Source organism: Balearica regulorum, chromosome W (genome assembly GCF_011004875.1).
Source record: "Balearica regulorum gibbericeps isolate bBalReg1 chromosome W, bBalReg1.pri, whole genome shotgun sequence".
NCBI classification, from domain to species: domain Eukaryota; kingdom Metazoa; phylum Chordata; class Aves; order Gruiformes; family Gruidae; genus Balearica; species Balearica regulorum.
This window is the reverse complement of record NC_046219.1, coordinates 1-5,017: the sequence shown is the minus strand read 5'-3', so window position 1 is coordinate 5,017 and position 5,017 is coordinate 1. Positions and strand designations below refer to the sequence as shown.

At 52.1% G+C, this 5,017-nt stretch overlaps 2 long non-coding RNA genes across 2 annotated transcripts; both read right to left on the bottom strand.

The window, feature by feature from the left end:
• On the bottom strand, nt 1-3,349 carry LOC142599135 (uncharacterized). The gene is made up of 4 exons (XR_012832814.1): nt 3,247-3,349; nt 2,616-2,678; nt 1,777-1,921; nt 1-257 (listed from the first exon to the last, which is right to left on the bottom strand). It is a non-coding gene; the product is annotated as an uncharacterized LOC142599135 (long non-coding RNA).
• Nucleotides 3,350-4,263: 914 nt separating this feature from the next.
• Nucleotides 4,264-4,710, bottom strand: LOC142599129 (uncharacterized). The gene is made up of 3 exons (XR_012832808.1): nt 4,682-4,710; nt 4,404-4,475; nt 4,264-4,322 (listed from the first exon to the last, which is right to left on the bottom strand). It is a non-coding gene; the product is annotated as an uncharacterized LOC142599129 (long non-coding RNA).
• Between the last annotated feature and the right edge of the window lie 307 nt (nt 4,711-5,017).

Sequence of the window (5,017 nt, the reverse complement as noted above, 5' to 3'; positions counted from 1 at the left end):
TGGTCCCGCAACAGCCGGTTGGCTGAGTTGGACAGATACAGAGGCCGGGGTGGAGGCAGGCGGACCGGGCTGGCGTCTGGGCTGGCAGGGGCCGGTCCCCCCCCCCAATGCTCCATGGCTGGCGGGCCGCTTCTCCAGGCGATGGCTGCTGGTGTCTGGTCTGGCTCTCAGGGTTGCTGAGGGGGGTGGTCTGGCTGTCCAGGTGTGAGGGGTAGCTGTTGGTGTTGGGCCAGGCTCATGAAGCTGCAGCGAGGCGCCTGCGGAGACAGGAGGCTGCTGAGGCCCTGCTGCGGTGCTGGGCAGGTGCGAGGGTGTGGGGTAGCGCTGGGCGCGCTGTGGGGTGGGGGCACTCGGCTGCATGTGGGAGTTGTGGGCACAGAGAGCTCTGTGCAGAAAATGGGGCGCTCTGAACCCCATCGGCCTGGGCTCTGCTTGCCTGCCCGTGGCTCATCTCCTCTCAGCCCTGACCATCCTGACCTGCCTGCACTGCACATGCCGGAAGGAGACCTGACCCCCAACAGACCAAAGCTGGGCACAGCCCCTTTCTCAGCGTGCCCGGCAGAGACCAGCACTTGGCTCCCCTGACCAGATGAGGGGACAGCCTCATCCGCTCTTTGGAATACCTATCAAAAGAGATGTGGACGCCTGCACAGACAAAAACCCCTGGCTGTGCTGAGAACACGCACGCTGGTGGTGTTGGGGTGCAGCTGGGACAGCCTGACTCCTCTCGTTCTCCAAAGCAAGGCCGGTAGCTGGGAAGGCTTTTGACCAAGGTCTGAGTTGCTGGGACTCCTTGGCTGAGGCAAACATCTGGAATTTATGGCATCGCCTAAAATGGGGATTTCTGCTTGTAAAAATATAGAAGCTTAGCTATAAGAAAACTTATATTAACTAGAAAGCTGCTTAAGGCCTAGAACTGTTTTAAAGCCTATAATCGTGGGAAAGGGGTTTGTAATCAAGGTAATAGCTAACTGACCATGGCAATGTACAATGCTGCTACATTCCTTGTACAGTCTCTACCCAGCCGCACAATAGGCCCGGGAATATTAATCTTATGAAGTAAGTTGTAAGGGACAAGTGTATCCACAGCAAGGATACTGGGCATGCCTGCAAGAAGAGGGTCATCCAGCGAACACGGGTGTGAGACCACTGACGACCACCAGAGACCCCTGAGGACCACCAACTCAAATCACTGAGCATGCGTGATGGGGAGGAGAATATGGAAATGGATTCTAAGAAATGATTATCATAGGACTGCCTTTTCTCGGAAAAATAATGAATATGTATATTTTGATTCTATATAACCTGTGTGTTGGTGATCACCTGGCATGCACGTTTGGTGGAGCTATTTCCCCCGTGCATCCAGCGCTGCAATAAAGCAAACCTAGGGAAACTCACGTCTGGTAGAATTTTTCTTTAACATGCTGGTAGGTTCACTGGTAGGGAGATGTCACTGTTGCGCTTCTCACTTCCTATGGCAATGTCATCTATTGTTGTTCTTCTTCCTGACCTTGCTCTGCCTACGTCTGTTACTGGTCTGCTCTTGTTGAGGCAGGGTCACTTGTAACTAAGACTTGCAACAGTAAGAAGGGGTTTCTGAAAAGAGTGGGCAGGTATTGAGAGGCCAGTTCAAGCATCTCACACCAGAAATCTCAGTAGAGTTTGGCCAGTAACTAACGCGGCACTCCAGAATACCCTACCTCCAAATGCTTCATGGCTAATAGCAGCCATCTAATATAGAAGTTTGGCAGTCCACCTCTCCCCCCAACAACTCACCGTCTTCTCTTCCTCCACACATAGATGCCACAACACAATACCATCCCAAGCAGCATGGAGCCCAGGATTGCCACGGCGCCTTCTATGCACTACTTCTGGAAATCATCAGGAGCCATAACATTTGCATTTCTTTTGCCATCCACACCTGGAGGAACCATTCTGTATGTTAGCGTGTCCTGCACACCCCTGGTAATCTCACAGGAGGCCCGATGTTGCCAGGAAATGTTCTTTCTCACTTTCTTAGGATCCCTGAAGCAGTGGACATCCTGGGGCTGCAACGTTTCCTTGGTTTCAGTAGAAGCAAAGGAAACTCCCAAAGCCGTTGCAAATCAATGCAGTCTGGAGCCTCTCTTTCTCCTCTCAGCTTTGCTTACCCTCTGGGGTGGCCATAATCCAGTTTTCCCAGTGCTGCAGCTTTGCTACCCCTTCCTGTTGAGCCTTCACATTTGCACACAAATTCTTTTGCGCTCGCCCACCTTCGCTCTCCGAGGCGTGCTAGTGCTGCTGACTGGAGGCTCTCTCTGACCCTTTGGGACAAATTGTCCCACTGAACAGACCTCATGAGGCCAGATGGAGAGCACGTGGGGGAGCGCAGCTGTTTGACCAATTGCCCCTTTGAGACAGAAAGACCAAAACCATCCCTGTGTCAGGGAGTGCCACCCCCAGCTCTCCCTCCCCAGCCCAGCACCCACCCCCTGAGGGGATGGAGTCAGGCCCTCTGGGGAAGAGACCTGAACCGCACTCTCCCTCTGCCTTTTCTCCAGCATGGGCACTGCTTGCATGCCACCAGTTTCCAGGACTTGCTCCCACTTATGGCCCTCTGCAAGACTGCTCAGTACCTGTATTTGTTCAAAAAAATTCATAGATGCCGGCATGGTGGTCTTCCCTGAGGTTGGACAGCGCTGCTAAGAATCAGAGAAACGTAAAACCTCAGCGTGGCTCAGGCACAGAGGATGTCGGAGGACAGTGCAGTTTCCCCTCTAAGGCCGTGCCCGATCTGTCAGTGCATCCCTTTGGACCTCAGCTCACAGGAGGAAGCCCGCCCAGCTCTGTTGTGCCTAGGAGGACTCATGGCAAGCTCTGGGATGCAAGTATTGCGGGAGGCACATTCGATTGAGTCGTATGTCCCATCATCTGCTGAGCATGGTTCAAGTGGCCTCGTTCCCAAAACGGTAAAGTTCTGAAAATCCTGTGAACTGGGTGTGGTGAGTGGTGAGCATCTCGCTGCATCCACAGAGGGTTACGAGTGTCTTTCTCTCTCTCTCTCTGGCACACTGATGGCAATAACCTCCGCACCCCAGAGAGGACAGTCGTCCGCAGAGAGCCACTCCCGGCTTCTTTCAGAACACTCGCTCTGTACTAATAGTTTGGCTGCTGACATGATGTGCAGTAGCGGGCACTAGGGCATGAGCCTGCAGGCACACGGTGATTTTGATTTATGACACTGGCTGACCAAAGGACAGCAATTACCTGGCATGCCTGTTGATTGAATTGCCCCCTTTTTTTAATCAGAGACTGGCACTGCCTGGTTGCCTCCTTCCTGAAGCGCCTCCTTCTCCACAGTCTCACGGTCCAGCTCTTTAGAAAGAAAGTGGGTCAGTTTCACTAGATGCAACTGTGCCTCATCAGGAACAGAGTATCTTCAGGAGGCAATACTTCTCCAAATACATTAGAAACAAAGCCTGGGCATTTGGCGGTGCACCTAGTTGCTGGTTCAAATGATGTGTCATTCATGGAGAAAAAAATTAAACGCTAGGCACTTTGCAGTTTACCAGCAGACAGCAAATCCTGACCTGCAGAGAGACTAGGGGATTGCATGTGATCTTCTTGTTTGCATTCCACTTAGTGCATTTTTGGAAAACTGCAAAATGATGGTAAATTACTTCCTTCAGAGAGGACAGGAAGACGCTGTAGCCAGTTCAGCTGGGGAAAGAGCCCTTCTGAGCAGCACTTCCCATCATGCCAACTCCATCACACGGTCATGGTGACAGACATGCGCAGTGGACTAAACTGCAAGCTCTTGCAAACATATTCTGGGCACTTTCACAAGTGGCAGTGAAGAGCCCACAGTCCCCCAAAAGAAGAGGAAAACCACAACCAAGTTATCTGAAACACAACTAGAAACAGACAGCTAACCCACTCGAGCCTGAATTAACAGCCCTTTGCTTTAGCTGCCTTCAAGTTAGGTGTGCGGCCTCAAGCTGGGTGTCCAGCTTCCACCTGTCCCTGACCCTGAGGTGTCACCAACAGACCTCAGACCTCAAGGGGAACAATGGGGCTGGACCAGGCTGTGAAGCTGCGGCTGCTCCAATCCTGGCCAGGGCATGCCTGCAGCCCAGGCAAAGTCTCAGGGACACCAAGCTGCCTGCGCATCCTGCTTGTCCGTACATACATCTAAAACCTCCTCTGCCCACATCTTCTGGTTCAGAGTGATAGATACCTGCCATATGCTGCTTTGTCCAATTCCTTCACGTTATCCTTTAGGTCTTCTGATGACTGCCGGGAAGGTTTTCCTGTTTCAGCTTTATACTTTGCTCTTTGAAGACCTTAATGGAAAGCATAAAGTTAAAGTTCTCACGACTAAAATATTGAAAACGAGTGGTTTGTCTAAGTCAGTCAAGACTGACTACTGGGATGCCAGGTGACCTCCAGTGCAGGATCCAGCCGTGGAGCTGGAAAAGCTCTCCCTCTACCCACATCTACAACCAAACACCCACGAGAAGTTTCCATTGTACACTGTGATATACACCGTCATAACTGAATTGCAGAACATATAAAGGGATCACATAGCGACAGGGCACACACGATGCAGGTCTATATTCTCACACCTGCTGCAAGAGATCCCTCACTCATGTTTGGGCTTTGAGCTGGCAGCTCTCAAAGGAAGTAAAAAGCCATGACGTACCCATGAGATCTCCCTGTGCATCAGCCATGTCTGTAAACAAACCAAAAAGAGAAGCGCCCATGAAATCTTTGAATATACTTCTTCAGATCTGAATGGCAGTGAACGCAGTTGAAATGCAGGATTGCTCCACGTCGCTCGTCTCTCCTTTCTGCTCAGGAGCATTGTGCCACCTGGCGTGCCACCATCTTCTTGCTCTTCCTGGGTGGCATGTTGTCCTGCGGGGAGGTCTCTTGCATCATGGGGGTGCCGGCTGGTGCGGGGCATTGGCCTTCTTGCCACCTGCCTCTCCTGATCTGGGCACTGCATGGCCCGAGATGATGCCTGGCGGCAGTGGCA